We start from the raw sequence: 25,946 nt of genomic DNA on the forward strand, positions 1-25,946 counted from the left end.
TGGCTACCCTATGAGTGTCATAGTGATTCCAGCTAGTTGCTCACCCAAATACACATATTTTTGATACTTTGGCCAGTCTGCCTCAAGTGACACCCCACTAGCTGTGTATCTTATGAGAAGTTTCGTTACCTTTGCAAGCGGTTTCTTGAAGTTGGTGATGGGATTATGTTGGTGACGAGACATTGGCTACCTTAAGAGAGTCATAGTGCTTCCTGCCAGTTGCTCACCCAAATACACATTTTGAGATACTGTGGCCAGTCTGCCTGAAGCGATACGCCACTAGTTGTGTATCTTAAGAGAAACATCGTTACTTTAGCCAGGGGTTTCTAGAAGTTGCTGATTTGATTCTGCTGGTGACGAGGCATTGGCTACCTCAAGAGAGTCATAGAGATTCCTGCCAGTTCTTCTCCCAAATACACATTTTTTAGATACTCTTTCCAGTCTGCCTGATAGCTACGCCACTAGTTGTGTATCTTAAGAGTCATTGTAACTTTTGCCAGGGGTTTCTTGAAGTTGCTGATGTGATTATGCTGGTGACGAGGCATTGGCTACCCTATGAGTGTCATAGTGATTCCTGCTAGTTGCTCACCCAAATACACATTTTTTTGATACTTTGGCCAGTCTGCCTCAAGTGACACCCCACTAGCTGTGTATCTTATGAGAAGTTTCGTTACCTTTGCTAGCAGTTTCTTGAAGTTGGTGATTGGATTATGTTGGTGACGAGGCATTGGCTACCTTAAGAGAGTCATAGTGCTTCCTGCCAGTTGCTCACCCAAATACACATTTTGAGATACTGTGGCCAGTCTGCCTGAAGCGATACGCCACTAGTTGTGTATCTTAAGAGAAACATCGTTACTTTTGCCAGGGGTTTCTAGAAGTTGCTGATTTCATTCTGCTGGTGACGAGGCATTGGCTACCTCAAGAGAGTCATAGAGATTCCTGCCAGTTCTTCACCCAAATACACATGTTTTAGATACTCTTTCCAGTCTGCCTGATAGCTACGCCACTAGTTGTGTATCTTAAGAGTCATTGTAACTTTTGCCAGGGGTTTCTTGAAGTTGCTTATGTGATTATGCTGGTGACGAGGCATTGGCTACCCTATGAGTGTCATAGTGATTCCAGCTAGATGCTCACCCAAATACACATATTTTTGATACTTTGGCCAGTCTGCCTCAAGTGACACCCCACTAGCTGTGTTTCTTATGAGAAGTTTCGTTACCTTTGCAAGCGGTTTCTTGAAGTTGGTGATGGGATTATGTTGGTGACGAGGCATTGGCTACCTTAAGAGAGTCATAGTGCTTCCTGCCAGTTGCTCACCCAAATACACATTTTGAGATACTGTGGCCAGTCTGCCTGAAGCGATACTCCACTAGTTGTGTATCTTAAGAGAAACATCGTTACTCTTGCCAGCGGTTTCTTGACTTTGAAGATGTGATTATACTGGTGACGAGATATTGGTTACCCTAAGATAGTCACAGTGTTTCGTGCCAGTTGCTCACCCAAATACACATTTTTAGATTCTGTTTCCAGTGTGCCTGAAGCGATACGCCACTAGTTGTGTATCTTAAGAGAAACATCGTTACTTTTGCCAGGGGTTTCTAGAAGTTGCTGATTTGATTCTGCTGGTGACGAGGCATTGGCTACCTCAAGAGAGTCATAGAGATTCCTGCCAGTTCTTCACCCAAATACACATTTTTTAGATACTCTTTCCAGTCTGCCTGATAGCTACGCCACTAGTTGTGTGTCTTAAGAGTCATTGTAACTTTTGCCAGGGGTTTCTTGAAGTTGCTGATGTGATTATGCTGGTGACGAGGCATTGGCTACCCTATGAGTGTCATAGTGATTCCTGCTAGTTGCTCACCCAAATACACAATTTTTGATACTTTGGCCAGTCTGCCTCAAGTGACACCCCACTAGCTGTGTATCTTATGAGAAGTTTCGTTACCTTTGCAAGCGGTTTCTTGAAGTTGGTGATGGGATTATGTTGGTGACGAGGCATTGGCTACCTTAAGAGAGTCATAGTGCTTCCTGCCAGTTGCTCACCCAAATACACATTTTGAGATACTGTGGCCAGTCTGCCTGAAGCGATACGCCACTAGTTGTGTATCTTAAGAGAAACATCGTTACTTTTGCCAGGGGTTTCTAGAAGTTGCTGATTTGATTCTGCTGGTGACGAGGCATTGGCTACCTCAAGAGAGTCATAGAGATTCCTGCCGGTTCTTCACCCAAATACACATTTTTTAGATACTCTTTCCAGTCTGCCTGATAGCTACGCCACTAGTTATGTATCTTAAGAGTCATTGTAACTTTTGCCAGGGGTTTCTTGAAGTTGCTTATGTGATTATACTGGTGACGAGGCATTGGCTACCCTATGAGTGTCATAGTGATTCCAGCTAGTTGCTCACCCAAATACACATTTTTTTGATACTTTGGCCAGTCTGCCTCAAGTGACACCCCACTAGCTGTGTATCTTATGAGAAGTTTCGTTACCTTTGCAAGCGGTTTCTTGAAGTTGGTGATGGGATTATGTTGGTGACGAGGCATTGGCTACCTTAAGAGAGTCATAGTGCTTCCTGCCAGTTGCTCACCCAAATACACATTTTGAGATACTGTGGCCAGTCTGCCTGAAGCGATACGCCACTAGTTGTGTATCTTAAGAGAAACATCGTTACTTTAGCCAGGGGTTTCTAGAAGTTGCTGATTTGATTCTGCTGGTGACGAGGCATTGGCTACCTCAAGAGAGTCATAGAGATTCCTGCCAGTTCTTCTCCCAAATACACATTTTTTAGATACTCTTTCCAGTCTGCCTGATAGCTACGCCACTAGTTGTGTATCTTAAGAGTCATTGTAACTTTTGCCAGGGGTTTCTTGAAGTTGCTGATGTGATTATGCTGGTGACGAGGCATTGGCTACCCTATGAGTGTCATAGTGATTCCTGCTAGTTGCTCACCCAAATACACATTTTTTTGATACTTTGGCCAGTCTGCCTCAAGTGACACCCCACTAGCTGTGTATCTTATGAGAAGTTTCGTTACCTTTGCTAGCGGTTTCTTGAAGTTGGTGATTGGATTATGTTGGTGACGAGGCATTGGCTACCTTAAGAGAGTCATAGTGCTTCCTGCCAGTTGCTCACCCAAATACACATATTGAGATACTGTGGCCAGTCTGCCTGAAGCGATACGCCACTAGTTGTGTATCTTAAGAGAAACATCGTTACTCTTGCCAGCGGTTTCTTGACTTTGAAGATGTGATTATACTGGTGACGAGATATTGCTTACCCTAAGATAGTCACAGTGTTTCGTGCCAGTTGCTCACCCAAATACACATTTTTTAGATACTGTTTCCATTGTGCCTGAAGCGATACGCCACTAGTTGTGTATCTTAAGAGAAACATCGTTACTTTTGCCAGGGGTTTCTAGAAGTTGCTGATTTGATTCTGCTGGTGACGAGACATTGGCTACCTCAAGAGAGTCATAGAGATTCCTGCCAGTTCTTCACCCAAATACACATTTTTTAGATACTCTTTCCAGTCTGCCTGATACCTACGCCACTAGTTGTGTGTCTTAAGAGTCATTGTAACTTTTGCCAGGGGTTTCTTGAAGTTGCTGATGTGATTATGCTGGTGACGAGGCATTGGCTACCCTATGAGTGTCATAGTGATTCCAGCTAGTTGCTCACCCAAATACACATTTTTTTGATACTTTGGCCAGTCTGCCTCAAGTGACACCCCACTAGTTGTGTATCTTATGAGAAGCTTCGTAACCTTTGCAAGCGGTTTCTTGAATTTGGTGATGTGATTATGTTGGTGACGAGGCATTGACTACCTTAAGAGAGTCATAGTGCTTTCTGCCAGTTGCTCACCCAAGTACACATTTTGAGATACTGTGGCCAGTCTGCCTGAAGCGATACGCCACTAGTTGTGTATCTTAAGAGAAACATCGTTACTCTTGCCAGCGGTTTCTTGCCTTTGAAGATGTGATTATACTGGTGACGAGATATTGGTTACCCTAAGATAGTTACAGTGTTTCGTGCCAGTTGCTCACCCAAATACACATTTTTTAGATACTGTTTCCAGTGTGCCTGAAGCGATACGCCACTAGTTGTGTATCTTAAGAGAAACATCGTTACTTTTGCCAGGGGTTTCTAGAAGTTGCTGATTTGATTCTGCTGGTGACGAGGCATTGGCTACCTCAAGAGAGTCATAGAGATTCCTGCCAGTTCTTCACACAAATACACATTTTTTAGATACTCTTTCCAGTCTGCCTGATAGCTACGCCACTAGTTGTGTATCGTAAGAGTCATTGTAACTTTTGCCAGGGGTTTCTTGAAGTTGCTGATGTGATTATGCTGGTGACGAGGCATTGGCTACCCTATGAGTGTCATAGTGATTCCTGCTAGTTGCTCACCCAAATACACAATTTTTGATACTTTGGCCAGTCTGCCTCAAGTGACACCCCACTAGCTGTGTATCTTATGAGAAGTTTCGTTACCTTTGCAAGCGGTTTCTTGAAGTTGGTGATGGGATTATGTTGGTGACGAGGCATTGGCTACCTTAAGAGAGTCATAGTGCTTCCTGCCAGTTGCTCACCCAAATACACATTTTGAGATACTGTGGCCAGTCTGCCTGAAGCGATACGCCACTAGTTGTGTATCTTAAGAGAAACATCGTTACTTTTGCCAGGGGTTTCTAGAAGTTGCTGATTTGATTCTGCTGGTGACGAGGCATTGGCTACCTCAAGAGAGTCATAGAGATTCCTGCCAGTTATTCACACAAATACACATTTTTTAGATACTCTTTCCAGTCTGCCTGATAGCTACGCCACTAGTTGTGTATCGTAAGAGTCATTGTAACTTTTGCCAGGGGTTTCTTGAAGTTGCTGATGTGATTATGCTGGTGACGAGGCATTGGCTACCCTATGAGTGTCATAGTGATTCCTGCTAGTTGCTCACCCAAATACACATTTTTTGATACTTTGGCCAGTCTGCCTCAAGTGACACCCCACTAGCTGTGTATCTTATGAGAAGTTTCGTTACCTTTGCAAGCGGTTTCTTGAAGTTGGTGATGGGATTATGTTGGTGACGAGGCATTGGCTACCTTAAGAGAGTCATAGTGCTTCCTGCCAGTTGCTCACCCAAATACACATTTTGAGATACTGTGGCCAGTCTGCCTGAAGCGATACGCCACTAGTTGTGTATCTTAAGAGAAACATCGTTACTTTTGCCAGGGGTTTCTAGAAGTTGCTGATTTGATTCTGCTGGTGACGAGGCATTGGCTACCTCAAGAGAGTCATAGAGATTCCTGCCAGTTATTCACCCAAATACACATTTTTTAGATACTCTTTCCAGTCTGCCTGATAGCTACGCCACTAGTTGTGTATCTTAAGAGTCATTGTAACTTTTCCAGGGGTTTCTTGAAGTTGCTTATGTGATTATGCTGGTGACGAGGCATTGGCTACCCTATGAGTGTCATAGTGATTCCAGCTAGTTGCTCACCCAAATACACTTTTTTTTGATACTTTGGCCAGTCCGCCTCAAGTGACACCCCACTAGCTGTGTATCTTATGAGAAGTTTCGTTACCTTTGCAAGCGGTTTCTTGAAGTTGGTGATGGGATTATGTTGGTGACGAGGCATTGGCTACCTTAAGAGAGTCATAGTGCTTCCTGCCAGTTGCTCACCCAAATACACATTTTGAGATACTGTGGCCAGTCTGCCTGAAGCGATACGCCACTAGTTGTGTATCTTAAGAGAAACATCGTTACTTTAGCCAGGGGTTTCGAGAAGTTGCTGATTTGATTCTGCTGGTGACGAGGCATAGGCTACCTCAAGAGAGTCATAGCGATTCCTGCCAGTTCTTCACCCAAATACACATTTTTTAGATACTCTTTCCAGTCTGCCTGATAGCTAAGCCACTAGTTGTGTATCTTAAGAGTCATTGTAACTTTTGCCAGGGGTTTCTTGAAGTTGCTGATGTGATTATGCTGGTGACGAGGCATTGGCTACCCTATGAGTGTCATAGTGATTCCTGCTAGTTGCTCACCCAAATACACATTTTTTGATACTTTGGCCAGTCTGCCTCAAGTGACACCCCACTAGCTGTGTATCTTATGAGAAGTTTCGTTACCTTTGCAAGCGGTTTCTTGAAGTTGGTGATGGGATTATGTTGGTGACGAGGCATTGGCTACCTTAAGAGAGTCATAGTGCTTCCTGCCAGTTGCTCACCCAAATACACATTTTGAGATACTGTGGCCAGTCTGCCTGAAGCGATACGCCACTAGTTGTGTATCTTAAGAGAAACATCGTTACTTTTGCCAGGGGTTTCTAGTAGTTGCTGATTTGATTCTGCTGGTGACGAGGCATTGGCTACCTCAAGAGAGTCATAGAGATTCCTGCCAGTTATTCACCCAAATACACATTTTTTAGATACTCTTTCCAGTCTGCCTGATAGCTACGCCACTAGTTGTGTATCTTAAGAGTCATTGTAACTTTTCCAGGGGTTTCTTGAAGTTGCTTATGTGATTATGCTGGTGAAGAGGCATTGGCTACCCTATGAGTGTCATAGTGATTCCAGCTAGTTGCTTACCCAAATACACATTTTTTTGATACTTTGGCCAGTCTGCCTCAAGTGACACCCCACTAGCTGTGTATCTTATGAGAAGCTTCGTTACCTTTGCAAGCGGTTTCTTGAAGTTGGTGATGGGATTATGTTGGTGACGAGGCATTGGCTACCTTAAGAGAGTCATAGTGCTTCCTGCCAGTTGCTCACCCAAATACACATATTGAGATACTGTGGCCAGTCTGCCTGAAGCGATACGCCACTAGTTGTGTATCTTAAGAGAAACATCGTTACTTTAGCCAGGGGTTTCTAGAAGTTGCTGATTTGATTCTGCTGGTGACGAGGCATTGGCTACCTCAAGAGAGTCATAGCGATTCCTGCCAGTTCTTCACCCAAATACACATTTTTTAGATACTCTTTCCAGTCTGCCTGATAGCTAAGCCACTAGTTGTGTATCTTAAGAGTCATTGTAACTTTTGCCAGGGGTTTCTTGAAGTTGCTGATGTGATTATGCTGGTGACGAGGCATTGGCTACCCTATGAGTGTCATAGTGATTCCTGCTAGTTGCTCACCCAAATACACATTTTTTTGATACTTTGGCCAGTCTGCCTCAAGTGAACCCCACTAGCTGTGTATCTTATGAGAAGTTTCGTTACCTTTGCAAGCGGTTTCTTGAAGTTGGTGATGGGATTATGTTGGTGACGAGGCATTGGCTACCTTAAGAGAGTCATAGTGCTTCCTGCCAGTTGCTCACCCAAATACACATTTTGAGATACTGTGGCCAGTCTGCCTGAAGCGATACGCCACTAGTTGTGTATCTTAAGAGAAACATCGTTACTCTTGCCAGCGGTTTCTTGACTTTGATGATGTGATTATACTGGTGACGAGATATTGGTTACCCTAAGATAGTCACAGTGTTTCGTGCCAGTTGCTCACCCAAATACACATTTTTTACATACTGTTTCCAGTGTGCCTGAAGCGATACGCCACTAGTTGTGTATCTTAAGAGAAACATCGTTACTTTTGCCAGGGGTTTCTAGAAGTTGCTGATTTGATTCTGCTGGTGACGAGGCATTGGCTACCTCAAGAGAGTCATAGAGATTCCTGCCAGTTCTTCACCCAAATACACATTTTTTAGATACTCTTTCCAGTCTGCCTGATAGCTACGCCACTAGTTGTGTATCTTAAGAGTCATTGTAACTTTTGCCAGGGGTTTCTTGAAGTTGCTGATGTGATTATGCTGGTGACGCGGCATTGGCTACCCTATGAGTGTCATAGTGATTCCTGCTAGTTGCTCACCCAAATACACATTTTTTTGATACTTTGGCCAGTCTGCCTCAAGTGACACCCCACTAGCTGTGTATCTTATGAGAAGCTTCGTTACCTTTGCAAGCGGTTTCTTGAAGTTGGTGATGGGATTATGTTGGTGACGAGGCATTGGCTACCTTAAGAGAGTCATAGTGCTTCCTGCCAGTTGCTCACCCAAATACACATTTTGAGATACTGTGGCGTCTGCCTGAAGCGATACGCCACTAGTTGTGTATCTTAAGAGAAACATCGTTACTCTTGCCAGCGGTTTCTTGACTTTGAAGCTGTGATTATACTGGTGACGAGATATTGGTTACCCTAAGAGAGTCGCAGTGTTTCGTGCCAGTTGCTCACCCAAATACACATTTTTTAGATACTGTTTCCAGTGTGCCTGAAGCGATACGCCACTAGTTGTGTATCTTAAGAGAAACATCGTTACTTTTGCCAGGGGTTTCTAGAAGTTGCTGATTTGATTCTGCTGGTGACGAGGCATTGGCTACCTCAAGAGAGTCATAGAGATTCCTGCCAGTTCTTCACCCAAATACACATTTTTTAGATACACTTTCCTGTCTGCCTGATAGCTACGCCACTAGTTGTGTATCTTAAGAGTCATTGTAACTTTTGCCAGGGGTTTCTTGAAGTTGCTGATGTGATTATGCAGGTGACGAGGCATTGGCTACCCTATGAGTGTCATAGTGATTCCTGCTAGTTGCTCACCCAAATACACATTTCTTTGATACTTTGGCCAGTCTGCCTCAAGTGACACCCCACTAACTGTGTATCTTATGAGAAGCTTCGTTACCTTTGCAGGCAGTTTCTTGAAGTTGGTGATGGGATTATGTTGGTGACGAGGCATTGGCTACCTTAAGAGAGTCATAGTGCTTCCTGCCAGTTGCTCACCCAAATACACATTTTGAGATACTGTGGCCAGTCTGCCTGAAGCGATACTCCACTACTTGTGTATCTTAAGAGAAACATCGTTACTCTTGCCAGCGGTTTCTTGACTTTGAAGCTGTGATTATACTGGTGACGAGATATTGGCTACCCTAAGAGAGTCGCAGTGTTTCGTGCCAGTTGCTCACCCAAATACACATTTTTTAGATACTGTTTCCGGTGTGCCTGAAGCGATACGCCACTAGTTGTGTATCTTAAGAGAAACATCGTTACTTTTGCCAGGGGTTTCTAGAAGTTGCTGATTTGATTCTGCTGGTGACGAGGCATTGGCTACCTCAAGAGAGTCATAGAGATTCCTGCCAGTTCTTCACCCAAATACACATTTTTTAGATACTCTTTCCAGTCTGCCTGATAGCTACGCCACTAGTTGTGTATCTTAAGAGTCATTGTAACTTTTGCCAGGGGTTTCTTGAAGTTGCTGATGTGATTATGCTGGTGACGAGGCATTGGCTACCCTATGAGTGTCATAGTGATTCCTGCTAGTTGCTCACCCAAATACACATTTTTTTGATACTTTGGCCAGTCTGCCTCAAGTGACACCCCACTAGTTGTGTATCTTATGAGAAGCTTCGTTACCTTTGCAAGCGGTTTCTTGAAGTTGGTGATGGGATTATGTTGGTGACGAGGCATTGGCTACCTTAAGAGAGTCATAGTGCTTTCTGCCAGTTGCTCACCCAAATACACATTTTGAGATACTGTGGCGTCTGCCTGAAGCGATACGCCACTAGTTGTGTATCTTAAGAGAAACATCGTTACTCTTGCCAGCGGTTTCTTGACTTTGATGATGTGATTATACTGGTGACGAGATATTGGTTACCCTAAGATAGTCACAGTGTTTCGTGCCAGTTGCTCACCCAAAAACACATTTTTTAGATACTGTTTCCAGTGTGCCTGAAGCGATACGCCACTAGTTGTGTATCTTAAGAGAAACATCGTTACTTTTGCCAGGGGTTTCTAGAAGTTGCTGATTTGATTCTGCTGGTGACGAGGCATTGGCTACCTCAAGAGAGTCATAGAGATTCCTGCCAGTTCTTCACCCAAATACACATTTTTAGATACTCTTTCCAGTCTGCCTGATAGCTACGCCACTAGTTGTGTATCTTAAGAGTCATTGTAACTTTTGCCAGGGGTTTCTTGAAGTTGCTGATGTGATAATGCTGGTGACGAGGCATTGGCTAACCTATGAGTGTCATAGTGATTCCTGCTAGTTGCTCACCCAAATACACATTTTTTTGATACTTTGGCCAGTCTGCCTCAAGTGACACCCCACTAGCTGTGTATCTTATGAGCAGCTTCGTTACCTTTGCAAGCGGTTTCTTGAAGTTGGTGATGGGATTATGTTGGTGACGAGGCATTGGCTACCTTAAGAGAGTCATAGTGCTTCCTGCCAGTTGCTCACCCAAATACACATTTTGAGATACTGTGGCCAGTCTGCGTGAAGCGATACGCCACTAGTTGTGTATCTTAAGAGAAACATCGTTACTCTTGCCAGCGGTTTCTTGACTTTGAAGCTGTGATTATACTGGTGACGAGATATTGGCTACCCTAAGAGAGTCGCAGTGTTTCGTGCCAGTTGCTCACCTACATACACATTTTTAGATACTGTTTCCAGTGTGCCTGAAGCGATACGCCACTAGTTGTGTATCTTAAGAGAAACATCGTTACTTTTGCCAGGGGTTTCTTGAAGTTGCTGATGTGATTATGCTGGTGACGAGGCATTGGCTACCCTATGAGTGTCATAGTGATTCCTGCTAGTTGCTCACCCAAATACACATTTTTTTGATACTTTGGCCAGTCTGAATCAAGTGACACCCAACTAGCTGTGTATCTTATGAGAAGCTTCGTTACCTTTGCATACGGTTTCTTGAAGTTGGTGATGTGATTATGTTGGTGACGAGGCATTGGCTACCTTAAGAGAGTCATAGTGCTTTCTGCCAGTTGCTCACCCAAATACACATTTTGAGATACTGTGGCCAGTCTGCCTGAAGCGATACGCCACTAGTTGTGTATCTTAAGAGAAACATCGTTACTCTTGCCAGCGGTTTTTTGATTTTGAAGATGTGATTATACTGGTGACGAGATATTGGTTACCCTAAGAGAGTCACAGTGTTTCGTGCCAGTTGCTCACCCAAATACACATTTTTTAGATACTGTTTCCAGTGTGCCTGAAGCGATACGCCACTAGTTGTGTATCTTAAGAGAAACATCGTTACCTTTGCCAGGGGTTTCTGGAAGTTGCTGATTTGATTCTGTTGGTGACGAGGCATTGGCTACCTCAAGAGAGTCATAGAGATTCCTGCCAGTTCTTCACCCAAATACACATTTTTTAGATACTCTTTCCAGTCTGCCTGATAGCTACGCCACTAGTTGTGTATCTTAAGAGTCATTGTAACTTTTGCCAGGGGTTTCTTGAAGTTGCTGATGTGATTATGCTGGTGACGAGGCATTGGCTACCCTATGAATGTCATAGTGATTCCTGCTAGTTGCTCACCCAAATACACATTTTTTTGATACTTTGGCCAGTCTGCCTCAAGTGACACCCCACTAGCTGTGTATCTTATGAGAAGCTTCGTTACCTTTGCAAGCGGTTTCTTGAAGTTGGTGATGGGATTATGTTGGTGACGAGGAATTGGCTACCTTAAGAGAGTCATAGTGCTTCCTGCCAGTTGCTCACCCAAATACACATTTTGAGATACTGTGGCCAGTCTGCGTGAAGCGATACGCCACTAGTTGTGTATCTTAAGAGAAACATCGTTACTCTTGCCAGCGGTTTCTTGACTTTGAAGCTGTGATTATACTGGAGACGAGATATTGGCTACCCTAAGAGAGTCACAGTGTTTCGTGCCAGTTGCTCACCCAAATACACATTTTTAGATACTGTTTCCAGTGTGCCTGAAGCGATACGCCACTAGTTGTGTATCTTAAGAGAAACATCGTTACTTTTGAAAGGAGTTTCTAGAAGTTGCTGATTTGATTCTGCTGGTGACGAAGCATTGGCTACCTCAAGAGAGTCATAGAGATTCCTGCCAGTTCTTCACCCAAATACACATTTTTTAGATACTATTTCCAGTCTGCCTGATAGCTACGCCACTAGTTGTGTATCTTAAGAGTCATTGTAACTTTTGCCAGGGGTTTCTTGAAGTTGCTGATGTGATTATGCTGGTGACGAGGCATTGGCTACCCTATGAGTGTCATAGTGATTCCAGCTAGTTGCTCACCCAAATACACATTTTTTTGATACTTTGGCCAGTCTGCCTCAAGTGACACCCCACTAGCTGTGTACCTTATGAGAAGCTTCGTTACCTTTGCAAGCGGTTTCTTGAAGTTGGTGATGGGATTATGTTGGTGACGAGGCATTGCCTACCTTAAGAGAGTCATAGTGCTTTCTGCCAGTTGCTCACCCAAATACACATTTTGAGATACTGTGGCCAGTCTGCCTGAAGCGATACGCCACTAGTTGTGTATCTTAAGAGAAACATCGTTACTCTTGCCAGCGGTTTCTTGACTTTGAAGATGTGATTATACTGGTGACGAGATATTGGCTACCCTAAGAGAGTCACAGGGTTTCCTGCCAGTTGCTCACCCAAATACACATTTTTTAGATACACTTGCCAGTCTGCCTGATAGCTACGCCACTAGTTGTGTATCTTAAGAGTCATTGTAACTTTTGCCAGGGGTTTCTTGAAGTTTCTGATGTGATTATGCTGGTGACGAGGCATTGGCTACCCTATGAGTGTCATAGTGATTCCTGCTAGTTGCTCTCCCAAATACACATTTTTTTGATACTTTGGCCAGTCTGCCTCAAGTGACACCCCACTAGCTGTGTATCTTATGAGAAGCTTCGTTACCTTTGCAAGCGGTTTCTTGAAGTTGGTGATGGGATTATGTTGGTGACGAGGCATTGCCTACCTTAAGAGAGTCATAGTGCTTTCTGCCAGTTGCTCACCCAAATACACATTTTTTAGATACTGTTTCCAATGTGCCTGAAGCTATACGCCTCTAGTTGTGTATCTTAAGAGAAACATCGTTACTGTTGCCAGCGGTTTCTTGACTTTGAAGATGTGATTATACTGGAGACGAGATATTGGCTACCCTAAGAGAGTCACAGTGTTTCCTGCCAGTTGCTCATCCAAATACACATTTTTTAGATACTCTTTCCAGTCTGCCTGATAGCTACGCCACTAGTTGTGTATCTTAAGAGTCATTGTAACTTTTGCCAGGGGTTTCTTGAAGTTGCTGATGTCATTATGCTGGTGACGAGGCATTGGCTACCCTATGAGTGTCATAGTGATTCCTACTAGTTGCTCACCCAAATACACATTTTTTGATACTTTGGCCACTCTGCCTCAAGTGATACCCAACTAGCTGTGTATCTTATGAGAAGCTTCGTTACCTTTGCATGCGGTTTCTTGAAGTTGGTGATGTGATTATGTTGGTGACGAGGCATTGGCTACCTTAAGAGCGTCATAGTGCTTTCTGCCAGTTGCTCACCCAAATACACATTTTGAGATACTGTGGCCAGTCTGCCTGAAGCGATACGCCACTAGTTGTGTATCTTAAGAGAAACATCGTTACTCTTGCCAGCGGTTTCTTGATTTTGAAGATGAGATTATACTGGTGACGAGATATTGGTTACCCTAAGAGAGTCACAGTGTTTCGTGCCAGTTGCTCACCCAAATACACATTTTTTAGATACTGTTTCCAGTGTGCCTGAAGCGATACGCCACTAGTTGTGTATCTTAAGAGAAACATCGTTACTTTTGCCAGGGGTTTCTGGAAGTTGCTGATTTGATTCTGCTGGTGACGAGGCATTGGCTACCTCAAGAGAGTTATAGAGATTCCTGCCAGTTCTTCACCCAAATACACATTTTTTAGATACTCTTTCCAGTCTGCCTGATAGCTACGCCACTAGTTGTGTATCTTAAGAGTCATTGTAACTTTTGCCAGGGGTTTCTTGAAGTTGCTGATGTGATTATGCTGGTGACGAGGCATTGGCTACCCTATGAGTGTCATAGTGATTCCTGGTAGTTGCTCACCCAAATACACATTTTTTTGATACTTTGGCCAGTCTGCCTCAAGTGACACCCCACTAGCTGTGTATCTTATGAGAAGCTTCGTTACCTTTGCAAGCGGTTTCTTGAAGTTGGTGATGGGATTATGTTGGTGACGAGGCATTGGCTACCTTAAGAGAGTCATAGTGCTTCCTGCCAGTTGCTCACCCAAATACACATTTTGAGATACTGTGGCCAGTCTGCGTGAAGCGATACGCCACTAGTTGTGTATCTTAAGAGAAACATCGTTACTCTTGCCAGCGGTTTCTTGACTTTGAAGCTGTGATTATACTGGAGACGAGATATTGGCTACCCTAAGAGAGTCACAGTGTTTCGTGCCAGTTGCTCACCCAAATACACATTTTTTAGATACTGTTTCCAGTGTGCCTGAAGCGATACGCCACTAGTTGTGTATCTTAAGAGAAACATCGTTACTTTTGAAAGGAGTTTCTAGAAGTTGCTGATTTGATTCTGCTGGTGACGAAGCATTGGCTACCTCAAGAGAGTCATAGAGATTCCTGCCAGTTCTTCACCCAAATACACATTTTTTAGATACTATTTCCAGTCTGCCTGATAGCTACGCCACTAGTTGTGTATCTTAAGAGTCATTGTAACTTTTGCCAGGGGTTTCTTGAAGTTGCTGATGTGATTATGCTGGTGACGAGGCATTGGCTACCCTATGAGTGTCATAGTGATTCCAGCTAGTTGCTCACCCAAATACACATTTTTTTGATACTTTGGCCAGTCTGCCTCAAGTGACACCCCACTAGCTGTGTACCTTATGAGAAGCTTCGTTACCTTTGCAAGCGGTTTCTTGAAGTTGGTGATGGGATTATGTTGGTGACGAGGCATTGCCTACCTTAAGAGAGTCATAGTGCTTTCTGCCAGTTGCTCACCCAAATACACATTTTGAGATACTGTGGCCAGTCTGCCTGAAGCGATACGCCACTAGTTGTGTATCTTAAGAGAAACATCGTTACTCTTGCCAGCGGTTTCTTGACTTTGAAGATGTGATTATACTGGTGACGAGATATTGGCTACCCTAAGAGAGTCACAGGGTTTCCTGCCAGTTGCTCACCCAAATACACATTTTTTAGATACACTTGCCAGTCTGCCTGATAGCTACGCCACTAGTTGTGTATCTTAAGAGTCATTGTAACTTTTGCCAGGGGTTTCTTGAAGTTGCTGATGTGATTATGCTGGTGACGAGGCATTGGCTACCCTATGAGTGTCATAGTGATTCCTGCTAGTTGCTCTCCCAAATACACATTTTTTTGATACTTTGGCCAGTCTGCCTCAAGTGACACCCCACTAGCTGTGTATCTTATGAGAAGCTTCGTTACCTTTGCAAGCGGTTTCTTGAAGTTGGTGATGGGATTATGTTGGTGACGAGGCATTGCCTACCTTAAGAGAGTCATAGTGCTTTCTGCCAGTTGCTCACCCAAATACACATTTTTTAGATACTGTTTCCAATGTGCCTGAAGCTATACGCCTCTAGTTGTGTATCTTAAGAGAAACATCGTTACTGTTGCCAGCGGTTTCTTGACTTTGAAGATGTGATTATACTGGAGACGAGATATTGGCTACCCTAAGAGAGTCACAGTGTTTCCTGCCAGTTGCTCATCCAAATACACATTTTTTAGATACTCTTTCCAGTCTGCCTGATAGCTACGCCACTAGTTGTGTATCTTAAGAGTCATTGTAACTTTTGCCAGGGGTTTCTTGAAGTTGCTGATGTCATTATGCTGGTGACGAGGCATTGGCTACCCTATGAGTGTCATAGTGATTCCTACTAGTTGCTCACCCAAATACACATTTTTTTGATACTTTGGCCAGTCTGCCTCAAGTGATACCCAACTAGCTGTGTATCTTATGAGAAGCTTCGTTACCTTTGCATGCGGTTTCTTGAAGTTGGTGATGTGATTATGTTGGTGACGAGGCATTGGCTACCTTAAGAGAGTCATAGTGCTTTCTGCCAGTTGCTCACCCAAATACACATTTTGAGATACTGTGGCCAGTCTGCCTGAAGCGATACGCCACTAGTTGTGTATCTTAAGAGAAACATCGTTACTCTTGCCAGCGGTTTCTTGATTTTGAAGATGAGATTATACTGGTGACGAGATATTGGTTACCCTAAGAGAGTCACAGTGTTTCGTGCCAGTTGCTCACCCAAATACACATTTTTTAGATACTGTTTCCAGTGTGCCTGAAGCGATACGCCACTAGTTGTGTATCTTAAGAGAAACATCGTTACTTTTGCCAGGGGTTTCTGGAAGTTGCTGATTTGATTCTGCTGGTGACGAGGCATTGGCTACCTCAAGAGAGTTATAGAGATTCCTGCCAGTTCTTCACCCAAATACACATTTTTTAGATACTCTTTCCAGTCTGCCTGATAGCTACGCCACTAGTTGTGTATCTTAAGAGTCATTGTAACTTTTGCCAGGGGTTTCTTGAAGTTGCTGATGTGATTATGCTGGTGACGAGGCATTGGCTACCCTATGAGTGTCATAGTGATTCCTGGTAGTTGCTCACCCAAATACACATTTTTTTGATACTTTGGCCAGTCTGCCTCAAGTGACACCCCACTAGCTGTGTATCTTATGAGAAGCTTCGTTACCTTTGCAAGCGGTTTCTTGAAGTTGGTGATGGGATTATGTTGGTGACGAGGCATTGGCTACCTTAAGAGAGTCATAGTGCTTCCTGCCAGTTGCTCACCCAATAACACATTTTGAGATACTGTGGCCAGTCTGCGTGAAACGATACGCCACTAGTTGTGTATCTTAAGAGAAACATCGTTACTCTTGCCAGCGGTTTCTTGACTTTGAAGCTGTGATTATACTGGTGACGAGATATTGTCTACCCTAAGAGAGTCACAGTGTTTCGTGCCAGTTGCTCACCCAAATACACATTTTTTAGATACTGTTTCCAGTGTGCCTGAAGCGATACGCCACTAGTTGTGTATCTTAAGAGAAACATCGTTACTTTTGAAAGGAGTTTCTAGAAGTTGCTGATTTGATTCTGCTGGTGACGAAGCATTGGCTACCTCAAGAGAGTCATAGAGATTCCTGCCAGTTCTTCACCCAAATACACATTTTTTAGATACTATTTCCAGTCTGCCTGATAGCTACGCCACTAGTTGTGTATCTTAAGAGTCATTGTAACTTTTGCCAGGGGTTTCTTGAAGTTGCTGATGTGATTATGCTAATGACGAGGCATTGGCTACCCTATGAGTGTCATAGTGATTCCTGCTAGTTGCTCACCCAAATACACATTTTTTTGATACTTTGGCCAGTCTGCCTCAAGTGACACCCCACTAGCTGTGTATCTTATGAGAAGCTTCGTTACCTTTGCAAGCGGTTTCTTGAAGTTGGTGATGGGATTATGTTGGTGACGAGGCATTGGCTACCTTAAGAGAGTCATAGTGCTTCCTGCCAGTTGCTCACCCAAATACACATTTTGAGATACTGTGGCCAGTCTGCGTGAAACGATACGCCACTAGTTGTGTATCTTAAGAGAAACATCGTCACTCTTGCCAGCGGTTTCTTGACTTTGAAGCTGTGATTATACTGGTGACGAGATATTGGCTACCCTAAGAGAGTCACAGTGTTTCGTGCCAGTTGCTCACCCAAATACACATTTTTTAGATACTGTTTCCAGTGTGCCTGAAGCGATACGCCACTAGTTGTGTATCTTAAGAGAAACATCGTTACTTTTGAAAGGAGTTTCTAGAAGTTGCTGATTTGATTCTGCTGGTGACGAAGCATTGGCTACCTCAAGAGAGTCATAGAGATTCCTGCCAGTTCTTCACCCAAATACACATTTTTTAGATACTATTTCCAGTCTGCCTGATAGCTACGCCACTAGTTGTGTATCTTAAGAGTCATTGTAACTTTTGCCAGGGGTTTCTTGAAGTTGCTGATGTGATTATGCTGGTGACGAGGCATTGGCTACCCTATGAGTGTCATAGTGATTCCTGCTAGTTGCTCACCCAAATACACATTTTTTTGATACTTTGGCCAGTCTGCCTCAAGTGACACCCCACTAGCTGTGTACCTTATGAGAAGCTTCGTTACCTTTGCAAGCGGTTTCTTGAAGTTGGTGATGTGATTATGTTGGTGACGAGGCATTGCCTACCTTAAGAGAGTCATAGTGCTTTCTGCCAGTTGCTCACCCAAATACACATTTTGAGATACTGTGGCCAGTCTGCCTGAAGCGATACGCCACTAGTTGTGTATCTTAAGAGAAACATCGTCACTCTTGCCAGCGGTTTCTTGACTTTGAAGATGTGATTATACTGGAGACGAGATATTGGCTACCCTAAGAGAGTCACAGTGTTTCCTGCCAGTTGCTCATCCAAATACACATTTTTTAGATACTCTTTCCAGTCTGCCTGATAGCTACGCCACTAGTTGTGTATCTTAAGAGTCATTGTAACTTTTGCCAGGGGTTTCTTGAAGTTGCTGATGTGATTATGCTGGTGACGAGGCATTGGCTACCCTATGAGTGTCATAGTGATTCCTGCTAGTTGCTCACCCAAATACACATTTTTTTGATACTTTGGCCAGTCTGCCTCAAGTGATACCCAACTAGCTGTGTATCTTATGAGAAGCTTCGTTACCTTTGCATGCGGTTTCTTGAAGTTGGTGATGTGATTATGTTGGTGACGAGGCATTTGCTACCTTAAGAGAGTCATAGTGCTTTCTGCCAGTTGCTCACCCAAATACACATTTTGAGATACTGTGGCCAGTCTGCCTGAAGCGATACGCCACTAGTTGTGTATCTTAAGAGAAACATCGTTACTCTTGCCAGCGGTTTCTTGATTTTGAAGATGAGATTATACTGGTGACGAGATATTGGTTACCCTAAGAGAGTCACAGTGTTTCGTGCCAGTTGCTCACCCAAATACACATTTTTTAGATACTGTTTCCAGTGTGCCTGAAGCGATACGCCACTAGTTGTGTATCTTAAGAGAAACATCGTTACTTTTGCCAGGGGTTTCTGGAAGTTGCTGATTTGATTCTGCTGGTGACGAGGCATTGGCTACCTCAAGAGAGTCATAGAGATTCCTGCCAGTTCTTCACCCAAATACACATTTTTTAGATACTCTTTCCAGTCTGCCTGATAGCTACGCCACTAGTTGTGTATCTTAAGAGTCATTGTAACTTTTGCCAGGGGTTTCTTGAAGTTGCTGATGTGATTATGCTGGTGACGAGGCATTGGCTACCCTATAAGTGTCATAGTGATTCCTGCTAGTTACTCACCCAAATACACATTTTTTTGATACTTTGGCCAGTCTGCCTCAAGTGACACCCCACTAGCTGTGTATCTTATGAGAAGCTTCGTTACCTTTGCAAGCGGTTTCTTGAAGTTGGTGATGGGATTATGTTGGTGACGAGGCATTGGCTACCTTAAGAGAGTCATAGTGCTTCCTGCCAGTTGCTCACCCAAATACACATTTTGAGATACTGTGGCCAGTCTGCGTGAAACGATACGCCACTAGTTGTGTATCTTAAGAGAAACATCGTCACTCTTGCCAGCGGTTTCTTGACTTTGAAGCTGTGATTATACTGGTGACGAGATATTGGCTACCCTAAGAGAGTCACAGTGTTTCGTGCCAGTTGCTCACCCAAATACACATTTTTTAGATACTGTTTCCAGTGTGCCTGAAGCGATACGCCACTAGTTGTGTATCTTAAGAGAAACATCGTTACTTTTGAAAGGAGTTTCTAGAAGTTGCTGATTTGATTCTGCTGGTGACGAAGCATTGGCTACCTCAAGAGAGTCATAGAGATTCCTGCCAGTTCTTCACCCAAATACATATTTTTTAGATACTATTTCCAGTCTGCCTGATAGCTACGCCACTAGTTGTGTATCTTAAGAGTCATTGTAACTTTTGCCAGGGGTTTCTTGAAGTTGCTGATGTGATTATGCTAATGACGAGGCATTGGCTACCCTATGAGTGTCATAGTGATTCCTGCTAGTTGCTCACCCAAATACACATTTTTTTGATACTTTGGCCAGTCTGCCTCAAGTGACACCCCACTAGCTGTGTATCTTATGAGAAGCTTCGTTACCTTTGCAAGCGGTTTCTTGAAGTTGGTGATGGGATTATGTTGGTGACGAGGCATTGGCTACCTTAAGAGAGTCATAGTGCTTCCTGCCAGTTGCTCACCCAAATACACATTTTGAGATACTGTGGCCAGTCTGCCTGAAGCGATACGCCACTAGTTCTGTATCTTAAGAGAAACATCGTTACTCTTGCCAGCGGTTTCTTGACTTTGAAGATGTGATTATACTGGTGACGAGATATTGGTTACCCTAACAGAGTCACAGTGTTTCGTGCCAGTTGCTCACCGAAATACACATTTTTTAGATACTGTTTCCAGTGTGCCTGAAGCAATACGCCATTAGTTGTGTATCTTAAGAGAAACATCGTTACTCTTGCCAGCGGTTTCTTGACTTTGAAGATGTGATTATACTGGTGACGAGATATTGGCTACCCTAAGAGAGTCACAGTGTTTCCTGCCAGTTGCTCATCCAAATACACATTTTTTAGATACTCTTTCCAGTCTGCCTGATAGCTACGCCACTAGTTGTGTATCTTAAGAGTCATTGTAACTTTTGCCAGGGGTTTCTTGAAGTTGCTGATGTGATTATGCTGGTGACGAGGCATTGGCTACCCTATGAGTGTCATAGTGATTCCTGCTAGTTGCTCACCCAAATACACATTTTTTTGATACTTTGGCCAGTCTGCCTCAAGTGACACCCAACTAGCTGTGTATCTTATGAGAAGTTTCGTTACCTTTGCAAGCGGTTTCTTGAAGTTGGTGATGTGATTATGTTGGTGTTGAGGCATTGGCTACCTTAAGAGAGTCATAGTGCTTTCTGCCAGTTGCTCACCCAAATACACATTTTGAGATACTGCGGCCAGTCTGCCTGAAGCGATACGCCACTAGTTGTGTATCTTAAGAGAAACATCGTCACTCTTGCCAGCGGTTTCTTGACTTTGAAGCTGTGATTATACTGGTGACGAGATATTGGCTACCCTAAGAGAGTCACAGTGTTTCGTGCCAGTTGCTCACCCAAATACACATTTTTTAGATACTGTTTCCAGTGTGCCTGAAGCGATACGCCACTAGTTGTGTATCTTAAGAGAATCATCGTTACTTTTGAAAGGAGTTTCTAGAAGTTGCTGATTTGATTCTGCTGGTGACGAAGCATTGGCTACCTCAAGAGAGTCATAGAGATTCCTGCCAGTTCTTCACCCAAATACACATTTTTTAGATACTATTTCCAGTCTGCCTGATAGCTACGCCACTAGTTGTGTATCTTAAGATCATTGTAACTTTTGCCAGGGGTTTCTTGAAGTTGCTGATGTGATTATGCTGGTGACGAGGCATTGGCTACCCTATGAGTGTCATAGTGATTCCTGCTAGTTGCTCACCCAAATACACATTTTTTTGATACTTTGGCCAGTCTGCCTCAAGTGACACCCCACTAGCTGTGTATCTTATGAGAAGCTTCGTTACCTTTGCAAGCGGTTTCTTGAAGTTGGTGATGGGATTATGTTGGTGACGAGGCATTGGCTACCTTAAGAGAGTCATAGTGCTTCCTGCCAGTTGCTCACCCAAATACACATTTTGAGATACTGTGGCCAGTCTGCCTGAAGCGATACGCCACTAGTTCTGTATCTTAAGAGAAACATCGTTACTCTTGCCAGCGGTTTCTTGACTTTGAAGATGTGATTATACTGGTGACGAGATATTGGTTACCCTAACAGAGTCACAGTGTTTCGTGCCAGTTGCTCACCGAAATACACATTTTTTAGATACTGTTTCCAGTGTGCCTGAAGCGATACGCCACTAGTTGTGTATCTTAAGAGAAACATCGTTACTCTTGCCAGCGGTTTCTTGACTTTGAAGATGTGATTATACTGGTGACGAGATATTGGCTACCCTAAGAGAGTCACAGTGTTTCCTGCCAGTTGCTCATCCAAATACACATTTTTTAGATACTCTTTCCAGTCTGCCTGATAGCTACGCCACTAGTTGTGTATCTTAAGAGTCATTGTAACTTTTACCAGGGGTTTCTTGAAGTTGCTGATGTGATTAAGCTGGTGACGAGGCATTGGCTACCCTATGAGTGTCATAGTGATTCCTGCTAGTTGCTCACCCAAATACACATGTTTTTGATACTTTGGCCAGTCTGCCTCAAGTGACACCCCACTAGCTGTGTATCTTATGAGAAGCTTCGTTAATTTGCAAGCGGTTTCTTGAAGTTGGTGATGGGATTATGTTGGTGACGAGGCATTGCCTACCTTAAGAGAGTCATAGTGCTTCCTGCCAGTTTCTCAACCAAATACACATTTTGAGATATTGTGACCAGTCTGCCTGAAGCGATACGCCACTAGTTGTGTATCTTAAGAGAAACATCGTTACTCTTGCCAGCGGTTTCTTGACTTTGAAGCTGTGATTATACTGGTGACGAGATATTGGCTACCCTAAGAGAGTCACAGTGTTTCGTGCCAGTTGCTCACCCAAATACACATTTTTTAGATACAGTTTCCAGTGTGCCTGAAGCGATACGCCACTAGTTGTGTATCTTAAGAGAAACATCGTTACTTTTGAAAGGGGTTTCTAGAAGTTGCTGATTTGATTCTGCTGGTGACGAAGCATTGGCTACCTCAAGAGAGTCATAGAGACTCCTGCCAGTTCTTCACCCAAATACACATTTTTTAGATACTCTTTCCAGTCTGCCTGATAGCTACGCCACTAGTTGTGTATCTTAAGAGTCATTGTAACTTTTGCCAGGGGTTTCTTGAAGTTGCTGATGTGATTATGCTGGTGACGAGGCATTGGCTACCCTATGAGTGTCATAGTGATTCCTGCTAGTTGCTCACCCAAATACACATTTGTTTGATACTTTGGCCAGTCTGCCTCAAGTGACACCCCACTAGCTGTGTATCTTATGAGAAGCTTCGTTACCTTTGCAAGCGGGTTCCTGAAGTTGGTGATGGGATTATGTTGGTGACGAGGCATTGGCTACCTTAAGAGAGTCATAGTGCTTCCTGCCAGTTGCTCACCCAAATACACATTTTGAGATACTGTGGCCAGTCTGCCTGAAGCGATACGCCACTAGTTGTGTATCTTAAGAGAAACATCGTTACTCTTGCCAGCGGTTTCTTGACTTTGAAGCTGTGATTATACTGGTGACGAGATATTGGCTACCCTAAGAGAGTCACCGTGTTTCGTGCCAGTTGCTCACCCAAATACCCATTTTTTAGATACTGTTTCCAGTGTGCCTGAAGCGATACGCCACTAGTTGTGTATCTTAAGAGAAACATCGTTACTTTTGCCAGGGGTTTCTGGAAGTTGCTGATTTGATTCTGCTGGTGACGAGGCATTGGCTACCTCAAGAGAGTCATAGAGATTCCTGCCAGTTCTTCACCCAAATACACATTTTTTAGATACTCTCTCCAGTCTGCCTGATAGCTACGCCACTAGTTGTGTATCTTAAGAGTCATTGTAACTTTTGCCAGGGGTTTCTTGAAGTTGCTGATGTGATTATGCTGGTGACGAGGCATTGGCTACCCTATGAGTGTCATAGTGATTCCTGCTAGTTGCTCACCCAAATACACATTTTTTTGATACTTTGGCCAGTCTGCCTCAAGTGACACCCCACTAGCTGTGTATCTTATGAGAAGCTTCGTTACCTTTGCAAGCGGTTTCTTGAAGTTGGTGATGGGATTATGTTGGTGACGAGGCATTGCCTACCTTAAGAGAGTCATAGTGCTTCCTGCCAGTTGCTCAACCAAATACACATTTTGAGATATTGTGACCAGTCTGCCTGAAGCGATACGCCACTAGTTGTGTATCTTAAGAGAAACATCGTTACTCTTGCCAGCGGTTTCTTGACTTTGAAGCTGTGATTATACTGGTGACGAGATATTGGCTACCCTAAGAGAGTCACAGTGTTTCGTGCCAGTTGCTCACCCAAATACACATTTTTTAGATACTGTTTCCAGTGTGCCTGAAGCGATACGCCACTAGTTGTGTATCTTAAGAGAAACATCGTTACTTTTGAAAGGGGTTTCTAGAAGTTGCTGATTTGATTCTGCTGGTGACGAAGCATTGGCTACCTCAAGAGAGTCATAGAGATTCCTGCCAGTTCTTCACCCAAATACACATTTTTTAGATACTCTTTCCAGTCTGCCTGATAGCTACGCCACTAGTTGTGTATCTTAAGAGTCATTGTAACTTTTGCCAGGGGTTTCTTGAAGTTGCTGATGTGATTATGCTGGTGACGAGGCATTGGCTACCCTATGAGTGTCATAGTGATTCCTGCTAGTTGCTCACCCAAATACACATTTGTTTGATACTTTGGCCAGTCTGCCTCAAGTGACACCCCACTAGCTGTGCATCTTATGAGAAGCTTCGTTACCTTTGCAAGCGGGTTCCTGAAGTTGGTGATGGGATTATGTTGGTGACGAGGCATTGGCTACCTTAAGAGAGTCATAGTGCTTCCTGCCAGTTGCTCACCCAAATACACATTTTGAGATACTGTGGCCAGTCTGCCTGAAGCGATACGCCACTAGTTGTGTATCTTAAGGGAAACATCGTTACTCTTGCCAGCGGTTTCTTGACTTTGAAGATGTGATTATACTGGTGACGAGATATTGGCTACCCTAAGAGAGTCACAGTGTTTCCTGCCAGTTGCTCATCCAAATACACAATTTTTAGATACTCTTTCCAGTCTGCCTGATAGCTACGCCACTAGTTGTGTACCTTAAGAGTCATTGTAACTTTTGCCAGGGGTTTCTTGAAGTTGCTGATGTGATTAAGCTGGTGACGAGGCATTGGCTACCCTATGAGTGTCATAGTGATTCCTGCTAGTTGCTCACCCAAATACACATTTTTTTGATACTTTGGATCAGTCTGCCTCAAGTGACACACCACTAGCTGTGTATCTTATGAGAAGCTTCGTTAATTTGCAAGCGGTTTCTTGAAGTTGGTGATGGGATTTTGTTGGTGACGAGGCATTGCCTACCTTAAGAGAGTCATAGTGCTTCCTGCCAGTTGCTCAACCAAATACACATTTTGAGATATTGTGACCAGTCTGCCTGAAGCGATACGCCACTAGTTGTGTATCTTAAGAGAAACATCGTTACTCTTGCCAGCGGTTTCTTGAGATACTGTGGCCAGTCTGCGTGAAACGATACGCCACTAGTTGTGTATCTTAAGAGAAACATCGTTACTCTTGCCAGCGGTTTCTTGACTTTGAAGATGTGATTATACTGGTGACGAGATATTGGTTACCCTAACAGAGTCACAGTGTTTCGTGCTAGTTGCTCACCGAAATACACATTTTTTAGATACTGTTTCCAGTGTGCCTGAAGCGCTACACCACTAGTTGTGTATCTTAAGAGAAACATCGTTACTCTTGCCAGCGGTTTCTTGACTTTGAAGATGTGATTATACTGGGGACGAGATATTGGCTACCCTAAGAGAGTCACAGTGTTTCCTGCCAGTTGCTCATCCAAATACACATTTTTTAGATACTCTTTCCAGTCTGCCTGATAGCTACGCCACTAGTTGTGTATCTTAAGAGTCATTGTAACTTTTGCCAGGGGTTTCTTGAAGTTGCTGATGTGATTAAGCTGGTGACGAGGCATTGGGTACCCTATGAGTGTCATAGTGATTCCTGCTAGTTGCTCACCCAAATACACATTTTTTTGATACTTTGGCCAGTCTGCCTCAAGTGACACCCCACTAGCTGTGTATCTTATGAGAAGCTTCGTTACCTTTGCAAGCGGTTTCTTGAAGTTGGTGATGGGATTATGTTGGTGACGAGGCATTGGCTACCTTAAGAGAGTAATAGTGCTTTCTGCCAGTTGCTCACCCAAATACACATTTTGAGATACTGCGGCCAGTCTGCCTGCAGCGATACGCCACTAGTTGTGTATCTTAAGAGAAACATCGTTACTCTTGCCAGCGGTTTCTTGATTTTGAAGATGTGATTATACTGGTGACGAGATATTGGCTACCCTAAGAGAGTCACAGTGTTTCGTGCCAGTTCCTCA

The sequence above is a fragment of the Schistocerca nitens genome, chromosome 3 (genome assembly GCF_023898315.1).
Source record: "Schistocerca nitens isolate TAMUIC-IGC-003100 chromosome 3, iqSchNite1.1, whole genome shotgun sequence".
Lineage (NCBI taxonomy): Eukaryota > Metazoa > Arthropoda > Insecta > Orthoptera > Acrididae > Schistocerca > Schistocerca nitens.